The sequence below is a fragment of the Hyperoodon ampullatus genome (genome assembly GCF_949752795.1).
Source record: "Hyperoodon ampullatus genome assembly, chromosome: 2".
Taxonomy (NCBI): domain Eukaryota; kingdom Metazoa; phylum Chordata; class Mammalia; order Artiodactyla; family Ziphiidae; genus Hyperoodon; species Hyperoodon ampullatus.
This window is the reverse complement of record NC_136915.1, coordinates 34,015,344-34,033,474: the sequence shown is the minus strand read 5'-3', so window position 1 is coordinate 34,033,474 and position 18,131 is coordinate 34,015,344.

The following is an 18,131-nucleotide window of genomic DNA, read 5'->3' as shown; positions in this document are numbered from 1 at the left end:
CAGGTTGGCTCATCAGTTACCAAGGAAACCAGTGGCTGGGGCAGGAGGCAAGCACATGGGCAGTTACTGACTAAGCCCTATAATTAAGAGGATTGGATAGTTATGTGAGTGAAGCAGGCCCTGGTTGAGCAGGGGATGTACAGAGAGCAAGAGAACAGCCATGGGTGGCCTGAGTATACACTCCACCCCTATATACCCTGCACGACCCTTACAATCTTGGTCCACCCCTCTTCCATGATATCCCTGGGGCCAGGTATGTAGAGGTGCACTGCAACCAGATACCACAAATGCAATATAGACGGCAGCAGCTAGAGGGTATCAGGTGTAATATACCTACTACACTAAAAACAGGGATTTGCAGGACTTCCCCGGTGGTCCAGTGGTTAAGACTTTGTGCTTCCACTTCAGAGGGACGCAGGTTCAATCCCTGGTCGGGGAACTAAGATCTCGCATGCCATGCAGTACTTCATGTGGCCATAAAATAAAAGGGATTTACCAAGAGGTGGGCGATTTTGGAGCCAGGCACTTGGCATGCAAGACAGGAGAAAGGCAAGAGAATTCAGTTGTCCCTACATGGGTTGTCACCCAGTCCGTGAACTGATTCCCTCCACTCAGGCTAGGATGAAATGTGAGATGTTTAACAGGCACCATGGGAGATCATGACCATTATGCAAAATAAAAGCAGTAACAGCATTCTGAGATAATACCACCGCTGCCTGTGGTTCTTGTCCTGGCCTGCCATACCACCTGTCCACCCTCTGTCCCCATAGCCAGTGCTGAATACTGGAGAGGTGGTATAACAACGAACCACAGGGTTAATATAATGATGTCTTTCTCTAGTAGGGGGCCTGGGTTAATTACCTTAGTAGTCTTAGGTGGGGCTGGGTAGAAGACAGGTGAAATCTGTAAGTCTCTTTCTAATCCTGTTCCCCACAGGGCAGCAAACCCAAACCACCAGGGGCTTACCTACCAGTCCCAGGGCCATTTTACAACATATCCCCCACTATGGGTAGATCCTGTGATAAGGGCAAAAGTGAGTTATTGTCCTGACCAACAGTTGGCAGTGGTCCTTCAGTCCTTCGGTGGTCAACAGGTGAACTCAGATGGTGTTGACTAGTTGCCTCTGGGTTAACATGGCTGGGGCACTAGAATGATTGCTCCTGGGTTGTTAAGTTCGTAGGACTTGAGTTAGCCTCCTGGTCCACATGTTGAGAGCAGGGTTCCCGTCTCAATTGTTGTTTTAAGTAGTCAATTAGCCCAGCAGCAGTGAGCTTGTAAGGTAGGTGGAAATGCTAGTGTATGTCATTTTTATTGGCCCATTCCTGAACTTCATGGCCAGGAAAATGGGATCTTTGGTTGCTATCGATGTCCATGGGGATCCCATATGTCACACACAGCTGTTCTAGACCCGGAACAGGTTTTTTCTTGCATCGTTCAAAGACTTGGGTAGGCTTTTTATAATGTCCTCCACCTGTTGTAACACACTGTAGCCTGAACATAGCTGTTGTCTCATCACACTATATGGTTGCTCTGAACTCTTCCACAGCTGGGACCAGAAGTCCAAGGGTACTCTCATTATTTTGCCGTTGCCACAGGCCTTTACCAAACCCTTCTGAGTAACTGGCCATGTCCAATTCACAAGCCTGTCCCTGAGTTAATACCCCTAAAGCCTGTGTCTGTAGTTGTTTAGGGGTGGTGGGTCAGGGTTATGCTCATATTTTGTAGATAATCCAGGTCCTTGTGTTTTGTCTGTATTCACCAGCCATCCCTGTGAATTCAGATGAGTCACAAGCACGGGGCTGCTACTTTTGTTTTGTTTTGTTTTTTGCGGTACGCGGGCCTCTCACCGCCGCGGCTTCTCCCGCCGCGGAGCACAGGCCCCGGACGCGCGGGCCCAGCGGCCATGGCCCACGGGCCCAGCTGCTCCGCTGCACGCGGGATCCTCCCGGACTGGGGCACGAACCCATGTCCCCTGCATCAGCAGGCGGACTCCCAACCACTGCACCACCAGGGAAGCCCGGGGCTGCTACTTTTAAACTGGAAAGAGACTCTGAGGTTAACAGAATATCATCAACATAATGGAAGAAAAAGACATCTCTCATGGTAGTCAGCTGCCACAGGGCCCCACATGCTAGTGGACTGCCACCAGGATCACCCCCGCAGTGTTCCATTCCCCGTCCTTATTTCCCGACATCCTGGCACTCACGGGTTTCATCAGCTTCCTGCCTGGTTCACCAATTGTTGGGCTACGCCCCACAGGCCTGTAAGCCTTGTAATTGTTTAGCCTTGAGATGGAAGAAGAGCCTGGGGACAGTGACAGAGACATCAATAGCTTATTGGAGGGGAATCTTACACGTCTGAAGCAAAAAGTCCTGGAGCAACACCCCACTATGGCAGTCACGCAGGCAGGCCATGGCAGCAACCTTTGCTACTCAGGGAAGAGGGAGGCTACCATTTACAGGGGGAATTGATGTCAGGTTGGCTCATCAGTTACCAGGGAAACCAGCGGCTGGAGCAAGGGACAAGCAGGTAGGCAGTTACTGATTAAGCGCTACTATTAAGTGGATTGGATAGTCACGTGAGTGAACAGGGACTGGTCAAGCAGGGGATGTATAGACAGCAAGAGAACAGCCATCTTGAGGGAATTCCCTGGCGGTCCAGTGGTTAGGACTCTGTGCTTTCACTGCCAAGGGAGCAGGTTCTATCCCTGGTAGGGGAACTAAAATCCCCCAAGTGATGCAGTGCAGTCAAAAAAAAAAAAAAGAGAGAGAGAACAGCCATCTTGAGTGGCCTGATCATACACTCTCCTACACCAAGATGCAAAGATAAGCCCTAGATGGTTTATCTTAGACCCAAGATTGAAAGGTAAATGTAAAGTTTTTGTTTTTAAGGGATAAGGCATGGTAGTTTTTGGTTTGTTTTTTAATATTTATTTATTTATTTATTTGGTTGCACGGGGTCTTAGTTGCAGCAGGCAGGCTCCTTAGTTGCGGCTCATGGGGTCCTTGGTGGTGGCTTGTGGCTCCTTAGTTGTGGCACATGGGCTCCCCATTTGTGGCATGTGAACTCTTAGTTGAGGCATGCATGTGGAATCTAGTTCCCTGACCAGGGATTGAACCTGGGCCCCCTGCCTTGGAGCACAGAGTCCTATGCACTGCACCACCAGTGAAGTCCCTAAAATGTAAAGTTAATAAGAGAAAAATGTAGGGACTTCCCTGGCAGTCCAGTGGTTAAGACTCCAAGCTCCCAATGCAGGGGGCTTGGGTTCAATCCCTGGCCAGGGAACTAAGACCCTGCATGCTGAGCAGTGCAGCCATAAATAAATAAATAAATAAAATAAAAATGTAAAAGAAATAGTTTTGTGAACTAAGGAAAAGGAAGAACTTTTAATATTTCAAAAGCACAAATCATACATTACAAACTGTGTAATGTGATTACATTAAAAGTAAGGATTTCTTTTTAATGAATGGCATTATGGACAGAAGTGAATAACCAGATTACAGAATAGTGATTTACAATGTCAAAAGTGGCAAGGAGGGCTTCCCTGGTGGTGCAGTGGTTGAGAGTCTGCCTGCCGATGCAGGGGACACGGGTTCACGCCCCGGTCCGGGAAGATCCCACATGCCGCGGAGCGGCTGGGCCCGTGAGCCATGGCCGCTGAGCCTGCGTGTCCGGAGCCTGTGCTCCGCAACGGGAGAGGCCACAACAGTGACAGGCCCGCGTACAGAAAAAAAAAAAAAAAAGGCAAGGAATTAATAGCTAGAATGTAAAAGGAAGTTCTACAAATTGACGATAAAAAGAAAACAATGGAAAATGGGCAAAGGAAATGAACAGGCAAACTCCAAAAGTTAATAAGTATATGAAAATAGCCCCAGAATCATTATAATCAGAGAAATACAAATTAAAGCCATAATGAAATATTACTTTATACTTATGATTAATGGGAAAAAGTTATAAAACTGGATAATGCCAAGTGATGACAAGGACATGGAGGTACAATAGGTGTAGCCATTTTGGAAAGCAAGCTGACATTACCTGGTCTAATTATATGCAGACCCTATGACCTACACCTGTGTATGTCGATCCATTAAAAGGACATGTACAAGGGATATTCATCGTAGCATTATTTGCGGTGAAGTGTAGCAGGCAGAATAATGAAGCCCCTGAAGTTGCCCACATCCTAATGCCCAGAACATGTGAATATGTTAATTTACATGGCAAAAGGGACTTTGCAGATATGACTAAATTAAGGGCTTTGAGATAGGGAGATTATCCTGCATTATGTGAGTGGGCCCAATCTAATGATCTGGGTCTTTAAAAGTGGAAAACTTCCCAGCCGTGGTCAAAGGGAGATACTTGCAGAAGGATGGGCAAAGAGATGCAGTGTGACAGAAATTAAGGACCTGAACATATGGAGAGTTAATCATACCCTGTTCATGGATTGGAGGGCACAATATTGTTAAGATGTCAGTTCTTTCCAGACTTACCTTTAGACTCAATGCACTTTCAGTAAAAATCCCAGCAGGCTTCTTGAAGAAATTGGCATGCTGATACTAAAATTTATTTGGAAATGCAAAGAACATTGAATAGCTAAAGCAATGTTGAAAAGGAAGAACTAAGTTGAAAGACTTATATTACCTGATTGCAAGACTGACTATAAAGTAACAATGGTATTGGCATAAGGATAGATCAGTGGAACAGAACACTGCAGAAATAATTAATTTTTGACAAAGGTGCCAAAGTCATTCAATAATCTTTTCAACAAGTGGTGCTGCAACAACTGGGTATCTCAGTGGAAAAATATGAACCGCGACCCTTACTTCACATTATACACAAAAATTAACTCAAAATGGATCATAGGCCTAAATATAAAAATTAAAACTTAAAAACTTCTACAAGAAAATATAGGGAAAAAATCTTCGCAACATTGTGGTAGGCAGTGATTTCTTAGAACATAAAAAGCACTAGCCCAAAAATAAAAAGATAAATTGGATTTCATCAAAGTTAAAATTTCTTCTCTCTGAAAGATACCATTATGACCCATAATAAGATGACAACTTAATAAGACAGTAAAACTGGGCAAAAGACTTAAACAGATGTGTCACAAAAGAAGATATACAATTGCCAATTTGATGGAAATATAAAATAGTATAATCACTTTGGAAAACTGTTCGGCAATTTCTTTTTTTTTTTTTTTTTTTTTTTTTTTTTTTGTTGTTGCTGTACGTGGGCCTCTCACTGTTGTGGCGTCTCCTGTTGCGGAGCACAGGCTCCGGACGCGCAGGCTCAGCGGCCATGGCTCACGGGCCCAGCCGCTCCGCGGCATGTGGGATCTTCCCGGACCGGGGCACGAACGCACGTCCCCTGCATCGGCAGGCGGACTCTCAACCACTGCGCCACCAGGGAAGCCCGGCAATTTCTTAAAAATTTCTCATACACTTACCCCAAGACCCAGCAATTCCACTTCTAGCTGTTTATCAGGAAAAATGAAAGCCTATGTCCACCCAAAGACAAAAATGCTCATGGCAGCTTTATTCATAATAGCCCCAAATTGGAAACAATACAAATGTCTAATGCATCTGTCAGGGGTCGATCAAAATATAGAAACCACACAGTAATTTGAACAAGGAAAATTTTTTTACAATGGTGTGTTAGTTTCTGCTTTATAACAAAGTGAATCAGCTATACATATACATATATCCCCATATCTCCTCCCTCTTGCATCTCCCTCCCACCCTCCCTATCCACCCCTCTAGGTGGTCACAAAGCACCAAACTGATCTCCCTGTGCTATGTGGCTGCTTCCCATTAGCTATCTATTTTACATTTGGTAGTGTATATATGTCCATGCCACTCTCTCACTTCGTCCTAGCTTACCCTTCCCACTCCCTGTGCCCTCAGGTCCATTCTCTACGTCTGCGTCTTTATTCCTGTCCTGCCCCTATGTTCTTCAGAACCATCTTTTTTTTAGATTTCCATATATATGTGTTAGCATATGGTATTTGTTTTTCTATTTCTGACTTACTTCACTCTGTATGACAGTCTCTAGGCCCATCCACCTCATTACAAATAACTCAATTTCATTTCTTCTTATGGCTGAGTAATATTCCATTTTATATATGTACCACATCTTCTTTATCCATTCATCTGTCGATGGACACTTAGGTTGCTTCCATGTCCTGGCTAAATAGAGCTGCAATGAACATTGTGGTACATGGCTCCTTTTGAATTATGGTTTTCTCAGGGTATATGCCCAGTAGTGGGATTGCTGGGTCATATGGTAGTTCTATTTTTAGTTTTTTAAGGAACCTCCATACTGTTCTCCATAGTGGCTGTATCAATTTACATTCCCACCAACAGTGCAAGAGGGTTCCCTTTTCTCCACACCCTATCCAGCATTTATTATTTGTAGATTTTTTGATAATGGCCATTCTGACTGGTGTGAGGTGACACCTCACTGGAGTTTTGATTTGCATTTCTCTAATGATTAGTGATGTTGAGCATCCTTTCACGTGTTTGTTGGCAATCTGTATATCTTCTTTGGAGAAATGTCTGTTTAGGTCTTCTGCCCATTTTTGGATTGGGTTTTTTGTTTTTTTGATACGGAGCTGCATGAGCTGCTTGTAAATTATGGAGATTAATCCTTTGTCAGTTGCTTCATTGGCAAACATTTTCTCCCATTCTGAGGGTTGTCTTTTCGTCTTGTTTATGTTTTCCTTTGCTGTGCAAAGCTTTTAAGTTTCATTAGGTCCCATTTGTTAATTTTTGTTTTTATTTCCATTTGTCTAGGAGGTGGGTCAAAAAGGATCTTGCTGTGATTTATGTCATAGAGTGTTCTGCCTATGTTTTCCTCTAAGAGTTTGATAGTGTCTGGCCTTATATTTAGGTCTTTAATCCATTTTGAGTTTATTTTTGTGTATGGTGTTAGGGAGTGTTCTAATTTCATTCTTTTACATGTAGCTGTCCAGTGAACAAGGAAATTTTAATGTTAAAAATGATCAACTCTATCACTGTAGAAGGTTTAAAGTGAAATCTGCAGAATATTCTAAAGCTGAGGGAGTGTCCAAGGAAAGAACAGATTGGAAGGGGCCCTCTCCTTCAATCAGTAATTCAAAGCTTGTTGAAAAATTTGTAATGCGATGTGAGGTGTACCAGGAGCCCAAGCCAGGCCTGGTCCATAGCCTCCAGGCAATTAGGAAACATCCCTCTGGGGTACTGGCTGGCAGGGAGCACCTTGAGAGAGTCTGAGTCAGGAACCTACTTGCAGGCTGAGTGATGAAGTCCTAGAATGTGTGTGTCCATGTCTGGAGGGTCACTGGAAACAGCCTTCCAGGGAGCTGGTGTGGAGGCTGGCAGGTTGGTGCATAGGGAAATCAGAGGCCTGCTCATCAGCAGGATGATGCCCGAGGTGCACAGACTCTGCCATGGGAAGCTCCAGCGAGGTGGACACGAGGCTAGGCCTGGGGCTGTGAGCTCACAGGCATGTTCTGGACACACAGCTGGGACATAACATTAATGGATGCTCCCATGGACATGCCTCTGGCAGCAGTGCAGGTGGAGGTAGAGAAGCAAACAGAAGCACACTGGATCCAGGAAAAGTTTCTTCTTCCTGCAGTGTTCCTCCACAGCGCCATCTACTGACACAGCTTAATATTGTACTCACTGCAAAGGAGAAACGTGAAAAGGGGGATATCCAACTATCCCAGAGCAGGTATTGACGGGTAGGTTTGGAGCTGACAGGCAACAAATTGATAACTGTTGCAACAGGTGCAATGGAAAAGTAATTTGTGGAAGATTAGTGTAATGGGATACCACTCAGCACTAAATAGAAAGAACTACTGATATAGGCAACAGCACAGATGTATGGCAAAAATGGCACGTTGAACGAAAGAAACCAGACACAAGAGTAAATACTGTCATATGAAATTCTAGACCACATGAGACTCATTTATAGGGAAAAATGTCAATCAGTGTTGCCTGAGGACTTGGGGTGGGTGGTATTGACTGCAAAGGATCACAGAGGAATTTGGGGGACATGATAGAAACATTCTAAATATATCTGGATTGTGGTAGTGGTTACATAGGTGTATGTATTTATCAAAATGCCTCCAACTGTACCCTTAAAATGGATGCTTTTTTTTTATTACCACAGTAAGTTTAATGTACATTCATCATCTCATATAGATACAAAAATAAATGAAAAAGAAAAAAATATTTTTTCCTTGTGATGAGAACTCAGGATTTGCTCTTGTAACAACTTTTATATGTAACATACACCAGTGTTGATTATATTAATCATGTTGAGGATGCATTTTATTTTATGAAAATTATACCTCAGTAGCGTCTATTTTTAATTGAATTGTCTTTTTTTTTTTTTTTTTTTTTTTGCGGTACGCGGGCCTCTCACTGTTGTAGCCTCTCCCGTTGCGGAGCACAGGCTCCGGACACGCAGGCTCAACGGCCATGGCTCACAGGCCCAGCCGCTCCATGGCATGTGGGATTTTCCCAGACCGGGGCACGAACCCGTGTCCCCTGCATCGGCAGGCGGACTCTCAACCACTGCGCCACTGGGGAAACCCCAGTGTCTATTTTTAAAATATCATCTATAAATCAGATACCTGTGCTTGTGTAGGATGTAGAATACCATTGCCTTCCAAACCCTGCTACCTTATAAATTCCAGGATAAAGGCCTTTTGAGAAAATCACAGCTTTGATCCAAACACTGGAAACCTCCCTCTTCCTGCAGGAGGTGGATTCTCAGGGCGGAAATGCCTTAGAGGTCATAGAGGATTATTCTGGATTATTCCTGGCAATCAGACGAGATGGTGGGCCTGGAAGGAAGTTGCCCAGGAAAGTCCAATCATGTTCTCTCTGGGGGTAGGCCCCTGCATTCTTCTCTAGCTCAGCCACCACTGGTCCGGCATCTTTCATGGTTTGGTCATAAGCACAGGTGGTGTGAGGGGACAATGACAAAGGGAGATGCCCTTCAAGACTGGCCAGCCCACCAGGCAGGGATAAGGGATGCAGGAGGAGCAACTTGCCTAAAGAAAAGGAAACTCTCTAAAGATCCTGACAGCCTCTGAAAGTGGGAGGCATCATGGATTGACATATAACAGTAACAACTGTGAATAGTAATACTGACAATTATGAGAACAAATTGTAAAGAAGTTGCAGAAGTCTGGCATGCAGCTCCTTTATAAATGAGGCCTAATGATGGGTAGTGACCCAGTAGCTGGTGCTGGTGAGCAAGTGGAGAGCCCACAGTCTTGATTTGTATGTGTGTACTTGCCTCAAAACTCCACAAATCTGTAAAATATAGGCTGGTTATAAAAGTCTTCACCTCAGCAAAACCAAAAGAAATCTTGTGAGTTTGAGAATTTCAATTCCTAGGTCTCAGGCATATCAATGGCCCAGAGGGGGTTTACTGAACTTGCCTTATGAATATATGTATACAATGAACTATTTCTCCTCCTAACAAGAACACTTAATGTGAATAACGGAAGATTGACTAGAGCACCTTTTAACTCAGTGCTCCTGGTGCTGGGCTCCCATCCCAGCAAGCTCCCACGTGGTATCAAAATTGGGCATGACCCTGATGTTCATAGCAGCACTATTCACAAATAGCCAAGATATGGAAACAACCTAAATGTCCATCGACAGATGAATGGATAAAGATGATGTGGTACATATATACAATGGAATATTACTCAGCCATAAAAAAGAATGAAATAATGCCACTTGTAGCAACATGGATGGACCTAAAAATGATCATACTAAGTGAAGTAAGAAAGACAAATATCATATGATATCACTTATATGTGGAATTTAAAATATGACACAAATGAACTTATCTATGAAACAGAAACAGACTCACAGACATAGAGAACAGACATGTGGTTGCCAAGGGGGAGGGGAGGTGGGGGAGGGATGGAGTGGGAGTTGGGGGTTAGCAGATGCAAACTAGTGTATATAGAATGGATAAATAACAAGGTCCTACTGTGTAACACAGGGAACTATATTCAATATCCTGAGATAAACCATAATGGAAAAGAACATAAAAAAGAATGTATATATATGTATAACTGAATCACCTTGCTGTACAGCAGAAATTAACACTACATTGTAAATCAACTATACTTCAATAAAAAAAGAAAGAAAAAAGTGAGCTTGTGTAAGGATGGTCGTTTTGGAATTCTCCACCATGGTGGAGAGTTAGAGGTAATCTAGGTATTCATCTATCTGGGGAAGTGGATGAGTATAACATGGAGGAGACACTCAGTGGGATACAGTGCAGAAGTTAGAAGCACAGATGACATACACACACATAGATAGATCTTAAAAACAGAGTGCTGGGTGAAAAGGCAGTAAACAGACTAAAGTCTAGCATATAATACCATGTATGAAAATTAAAAGTACAGCTCACAGGGACTTCCCTGGCAGTCCAGTGGTTAAGACTTTGCCTTCCAATGCAGGGGTATGGTTTCGATCCCTGGTTGGGGAACCAAGATCCCACATGCCTCCAGCCAAATACCCAAGACAAAACAGAAGCAATATTGTAACAAATTCAATAAAGACTTTAAAAAATGGTCTGCATCAAAAAAATCTTAAAAAAAAGTACACCTCACAAAATAATCCCATATATTTTGCAAGAATACACACACATACACGTCAAAATATTTTGAGAGTTTTTTTTTTAATAAGGGGAGTAGAAGTGAGAAATGGGCATAAAAGGGAGTATCTAAATGAACAAGAAAGGGACCTTGCCCAGGCCGATGATAAAAGCATGTTATGAACTGTGGCCAAATGGACCTCAACTGATCAACATGTTATAGAAGCAAACCGAGAGCTCCAAACCAAGAGTTTTGGACTGTATAAAAGGGCCAGGAGAACAGAATGTCTCAGGAGAATTCCACTCACACCATCCTCAGGCCAAACCTGCCTCGTGCTACCAAGCTGATCTCTGTACAGGGTTATGGCGACTGGGAACTGTTAGCGCGGGACAGCGTGTGTCTGCGTGTGTATCAGTGTCCATGACATCGGTGTTGAGATGCACATGGGTTAGAATTCAGAGTCCACTTGCAGTTTTCCCTAAGCTTTACTCCCTGTGGAGTCTCTTATATAAAAATAATATGATCTCCATTTATATTTGATGTAAGGAATGGGAATGGAGACATGCGCTAAACTCAGGCAGCAAGATAACCAAGACATGGGAGTAGCTGAGAACCCCATCTTGAGAAAAAGACCCTTAACTGAGGGAGGTGCCCCTCCAGGTTGTATGCCTGCTGGTCATCATCCAGTACCCCCCATGTCCACCAGGCCACCAGGATTCTGCATACCACATTCCCAGGAGTTCTGGGATGGGCCAGCTGCCCCACTGGTAGGGACACAAGGCCCCATGATGGAGAGTGGGAATCATCAGGCCTGGTGAGGGCTGGTTGGGGCAGATGTCCTAGCAGAAGCAGGGGCGGCTTATCTGGGCCCAAGGCCCGTTGCAGGTTGGGGAAGAAGCAGGGAGCAAGTTGGAAGGGGTGGCGAATGAAGGGGAGAGGGAGAGGAGGAAGGCAGGTGGGAGGAGGAGCAGGGGGACAGGCCAGGGTAGAGGTGACACAGGCAGGGAGGTGGGAAGGGGCAAAACTGGTAAGAGGAGGGAGACAGTCTGGGCATGTGGTAGGAAGAGGACCAGTTTGGTCTGAGTAGCTGGTGACTGAGGCAGGCACAGGGTGAACAGACAGGGAAGTCATAGGGATAAGAGGCAGGACAGGAGGAAGGAAGTGAGCTGAAAGCTGAGCTGGGGCAAGGGGAGAAGTATGATGAAGAGGAGGTTGAACAGGAATGAGACAGGGCAGCTTCTTCTTCATGGCTCTCCGTTGAGAAGTGATGGGCTCAGTGTTCTGCATTCTCTTTGCTTGATGCCATTATGACTCAGATTCCAACAACAGAGAGTCCAAAATTCTCTGACATTTTGACTTGGAAGATACCTTTGAGATCTGTGAGTACAGCTTTCTCCATCTTATAAATTAAGAACCAAAGGCCCAGAGGGTTGTCCAAAGTCACCCAAAGGTTAGTTAGGGGCATAGTTTGGGTAGAATCCAATGCAGAGCTCATCAAAACAATCCCAGGCTGACCAGGGAGTGGGTCAAAGTGCAAGGCTCTCCAGCGTGTGGAGGGGGCCCCTCTGCACATTAGGGCCCACCCTGGATAGAGGCAATGTAGGTGCCCACTCTCCATCCTTGAAAGGCACCTTCTATCCCTGTCTAGCTGTCATCAGAACCTGCAAGAAGCCTCTTATCTTCCCACCATTGAAAAGCCTGCTGCATACGCACAGAAAAGGGACTGAACATGAAGGAAACACTAATGCTGACCGGTTCATCAAGCAATAACTGAGCTCAAACGGCCCTGGGGTATGGGCACTGGGGGAAGAAGGACCTGGAGCAGGGGGATGGGGATGGGTCAAGGAGAATTTAGAGCCTCCCTCTAGTCATTGCATTAGACGTTCCCACACGTTTCTCATTGTTTGTCTCATTAGACATTCACCAGACAGGGATGTTACCTCCATTTTAAGGAAGAAGAAACTATGCCCAGAGAGGCAAATACACTTGCCCAGGGCACCCAGCCTTGAGTCAATACCAAGACCAGAATCCTGGCACCTGGTTCTGCACTCTTTCCATTATATGACTACACTGGGAAGTGGGATGGGAACACAAGGGGACAAGCCCCTGAACCAGAATGAGAATTTGGTTGAGTTTAGAATTTTAGGTTCCATGTTATTTTCTCTCAGAAATTTGAAGCTATTGCTTCACTGTATTTTTAGAATGAGGATTGTAAATTTTCATCTGAACTCTGAAGTCAACATGATATATACTCCATTGATAGGGAATCTGTTTTCTTTGTGCTTTTAAGATTTTTTTCTTAATCCTTGGTTTCTGAAATTTCATTACAATATTCCTTTTTCACTTTATTCTGCCAAGTCCTTGTTGAGGTCTTTCCATTTGAGGGTTTCATCAGTTCTGGGAAATCCCTTTGAGAATTGCTTGAGAGGTCTCTCTTCTCCAGTATCTTCCCTTCTTCTGGAACTCTTATTTGATGGACGTTGAAACTTCTGGACCTGTCTCTTAACTTTCCTTTAAAACATTTTATATCTTTGTGTTTGGGGGATATCTTTTGAAAGAATTTCTCAGCTTAATCTTCCAGCTCACTGATCTCATCTTCACCTGCATCCATGCTGCTATAGGGCCTCTTCTAGTGAATATTTTATTTCAGATTAAGTTTTTGATCTCCAAGCTCTTTAGCTGATTAACGTCTATGATGCTGTAACCTCTTTCATCTCTGAGAATACTAATTTTTCTAAAGTCCTATTCTGTTTGCTCTGTTTCCTTGGGCTCTTCTGTCTCTGTTCTGTCTCTCTCTTCTATGATTTTAGAATTCATCAAATGTTTAGGATTCTTGTGCACTCATTTTTGTCACTGACAGTCCTGTTAACTAACCTAGTTATGGTATTCAGGGATTCCTAACAGTTTCTGGTCCACTGGAAGAAACGCTTGTTGGTTACTAGCATTGTAATAAATTTATTAAAATATTTTTTCTTTCTTTTCTATGATTCAGGGCAGAAGAGGGAGGCTATAGTATTATTAAGCCTCCCACCTGGGACCAGAACTTCTGCTTTAGCAGTGTATTCTGTGCTATTACCTTATGTATGTATGTATATGTGTGTGCATGCTCCTTTCCCTGAACTCTTAATAGGCTGTATTAATTAGCATTCTCCAGAGAAACAGAACCAATAGGAGATATAGATAGATATGGATATAGATAGATATAGATTATATAAATTTATGTTAATTATATTATATTAGTGATAATATATTATTATAGTATATGTATAGTCAATATATTATATATTTAGATAACATTTATAACATGTTTAATCAAAATAATATATTAATGTGATACTTATTATATCAGAATTTATTATAAGGAGTTGGTTCATACAATTATGGAGGCTGGCAAATCCAAAAACTTCAGTGTGGGCCCACAGGCTGGAGAACCAGGCGAGCTGATGTTCTAGTTTGAGTCTGGAGGCCATTTGCTGGAGAATTCTCTTTTGCCTGGAGGAGGCCAGTCTTCTGTTCCATTCAGACCTTCAGCTGATAAGTCGAAGCCCATTCACACTATGGAGGGCAATCAGCTTTAACAAAAGTCCACCTATTTAAATGCTAACCTCACCCCAAAACACCCTCACAGAATAATGTTCTTGTTGATTGTTAGGACCTTTATATATAATCCAGTTATTAATCCTTTGTTGGTTTTAGATGTTGCACCTATTTCTTTGCAGTTTGTCATTTTATTTGCCTTTTAGTTTATGGAAACTCCTGTAAAGACATTTTCATTTTTGTGTAGTTAGGCTTGCCTAAGTCTTACTTCATGATTTGTGTTTACCTCAGGAAAACCTGACAACCACTAGGTTACAACAAAAACGTTCTCCTCTGGTTCCCCTAAAATGTTTACATTTAGCTCTTTAAGGCAGTAGAAGTAGAGGTTAGGAACCTGGATGCTGAAAGAGACTGCTTGGGTTGGAATCATGGCTCCCATTATGAGTATGCTGAAATAAAATTAGTTTCATATGAATTTTGCCTATTTAGTCAACAAATATCTTTTAAGCACGTATTTGATGCCAGACACTGTTTATATAATACAGCAGTAAACAAAACAAAAACCCTTACCATTATGGAACTGACACTCTAGTGGATAACAAGCTAACATTTATTGAGCCCTCACTACTGTCACTCACTTTACTAAATCATTTAATCCTCATAACAACCTTATAAGGTAGGTACTATACTATTATTATTCCCATTTTTCCGATAAGGAAGAGGAGGCATGGAGAGGTTAAGTGACACCTCCCCACCCCCACCCCAAGGCCACACAACCAGTAAGTGGCAGGGTCAGGGTTTGAACTTGGGCGTCCCATCTCCAGAGCATGCGCTTCAAGCCCTCACTACACGATGCTATCTTCTTCCGTTGTCCAGAGGCGACATCTGTGAGGGTTAGGCTCTAGTTTCATAGAGCCAAATAGTTTTCCAAAAAGGCAGTGCCAGTTTAGGATTCCATCAATCCTTCACTCATGCTACCAATTTTTATTTAGCGACTCCTATGCTGGCATTCAGTGAGGGACAAGACAGACACGCTCTGTTGTCACAAAGTGATTACCACATAATGGGGACACAAATAAACAGAAGGTCCTTAGGAAACATGTGCCCAGTGCTGACAGAGGAGACACTGTCAAGCACTAGGAGCGTACCTGTGTCAGACTTGGTGGTTCAGGAAAGAGAGAGCAAACTTCTCAGGTAACCTTGTAAGAAGAATGGCATCGCGGGGGTCACGTGGCTGGGGAGGAGCCTGTGCGGGAGTAGGGGTTGGGAAGAGGAATTAGCTGAGCCAGTGGGGTGGGGTTACTATGGCAGCAATGTCGGTGAAAGGAAATAATAACGAAGACCTGGCGGCGAGAGAGAGCAATGGAGGTTTAATTGAGTTTACAAGCTCCTTACAAGAGGAGTTTTAGGGAGTTTCTGCAAGAGATTAAACTGAACAGCAGTCCCTTCTAGAAAGGCGTGGTAAGCCACCTGAAAGAGAATGGACTTCATTCTATGAAAGGTGGGGAGGCTCCGAAGGCTATTAAGAAAGAGAAAGACATTTCTTTTTTTTTTGCGGTACGCGGGCCTCTCACTGTTGTGGCCTCTCCCGTTGCGGAGCACAGGCTCCAGATGCGCAGGCTCAGCGGCCATGGCTCACGGGCCCAGCCGCTCCGCGGCATGTGGGATCTTCCCAGACCGGGGCACGAACCCGTGTCTCCTGCATTGGCAGGCGGACTCCCAACCACTGCGCCACCAGGGAAGCCCGACATTTCTTTTTTTTTAATTTATCTATTTATTTATTTTTGGTTGTGTTGGGTCTTTGTTGCTGTGCGCGGGCTTTCTCTAGTTGCGGCGAGCGGGGGATGCTCTTCGTTGCGGAGCGCGGGCTTCTCATTCCAGTGGCTTCTCTTGTTGCGGAGCACGGGCTCTAGGCGTGCGGGCTTCCGTAGTTGTGGCGCACGGGCTTAGTTGCTCCGCGGCTGTGGGATTCTCCTGGTCTAGGGCTCGAACCGGTGTCCCCTGCCTTGGCAGGAGGATTCTTAAGCACTGCGCCACCAGGGAAGCCAAAGGAAGACATATTTACAATCACGTTTTAGGAACTTGCCTGGCGGTCCAGTGGTTAAGAATCTGCCTTCCAATGCAGGCGACGTGGGTTCGATCCCTGGTCAGGGAATTAAGATGCCACATGCCACAGGGCAACTAAGCCCGCGCGCTGCAACTACTGAGCCTGCACGCTCTAGCGCCCACACACCACAACTAGAGAGAAGCCTGCGTGGTGCAACGAAAGATCCCTCATGCCGCAACGAAGATCCCGTGTGCCTCAACTAAGACCCGATGCAGCTAAAATAAAATAAAAAAAAAAAAACAGAATCATGTTTTAGAAACACTACTCTGACTCCAGTGTGTGCAATATAGTGACCAAGGAAGCAAATTCAGTGAAGAAGCTATTGCACTGAATCAGGAGAGAAAAGTAGAGTGGCCTCAACTGGGCCAGGGATAGTGGGAGCAATTTGAGATGAATTAAGGAGGCAGAATGGGCAGAACTTGCTGGCTCATTGGAAGGAGATATGGGGAGAATTAAGCTTAACATTCAAGTTTCTGGTTTAGGAAACAGGGTGGATGGGGGATACTGGGAGAGCAGGTTTGTTTGTGGGGAGAAGGCATGAGAAGGTGATGGGTCCTGGTTTTGACCTATTAGGAATTGTGTGCATAGCAGGACATCAGTTGGCATTTGGGTGGTCTGCCAGAAGCTCAGGAGAGAGATCTGAACTATGGTTGCCCTTTTGAGAGGATTCTGCAGAAATATAATCTTCAAAAGGCGTGTAGAGTGAGAAGGGACAGCACCTGGGACCAAGGAACAGCAGTTATGGCCCAAGACACACTGAGGTGCCCACAAAGGAGACTGGAAATGGCAGTTCGAGAGGCAGGAGGAAACCCAGGAGCAGGGGACATCATGGAACCCACGGGAAGAGAATGTTTTAAGATGAAGGGAGCAATCAGGAGGGGGAAAGAGAACTTTCTGCATTTAGCCAGAAGATGGTGAGAGCAATTTTAATTCAGAGTCAAAGTGGCTGGTCAGGGACTATGAATAACCCCTCAGGGTACCTGCATCTCCAGCCTTTCTAAAGATGCTGAAGCAAGCTGCCTTCCCTCGAACACCCCCTACACTGGAGAATTAAGGAAAATGGGTTCAGTGGGGGAAATAATCCATTAAGCTATCCACCCTCATGAGTATGCTTTAGGAGATTAGGGGAAAAACCCATAACTGAATCAATGTGATTGGCTTTCCAGGGTGGTTGTAACCCAATCCCATCAAGGAATTCCCTAAAGGTGGCAATAAATAGAGCTGAGGAGAGGGAGTGTGTTCTTCCTTCCAGGGAGAGGCAGCCTGGGGCCTGAGTGAGCCCTTGCTCATCAGGGAGCACCCTTCCTTGTAAGCCTTGCTCAGCACAGCTTTCTGCCTGCTCTGGTGAGTCTCAACCTGGTAGAAGGGGCTTCCTTCCCGGCTTCCTTTCGTAAAATTATGCTCACTCTTTGCTCTCTATGCCTTAGGCATGAGGGCAGCCAGAGAGGTTATCTTAAGAACTACAGCCTCTCAGCTCCTTCTGGTTTAAATGGATTTGGATTTGAATTGGAAGGTTTCCCCACTTAGGTCAGAGAGAATATGGCAGAGCAGAGGCTGTTGAAGCTACAGTGGTGGTGGTTGATCCACGGTGGGCTTTAGGAGCTGTGAGGCAGGATTGCTCTGCCTGCAAGTCAGTTGCAGACGCCTGCGCTCTGGACCTCAAAATATAGGCCTGGGGGAAAAAAAGAAGAAGAAGAAGAAACAAGATATAGGCCTGGAACCTGCTAACCTCTCGGGCTTTCCCAGAGGACTTGAAAGACATTTCCCGAACCAGCGACACCAATTCTGCTGCAGGAAAGTTCCCTTCTCTTTTTCAACTTCACGTTGGGAAAATGACTTTCTCTTCCACATCTCAATTTCCCCTAAACTTTGGCAAGT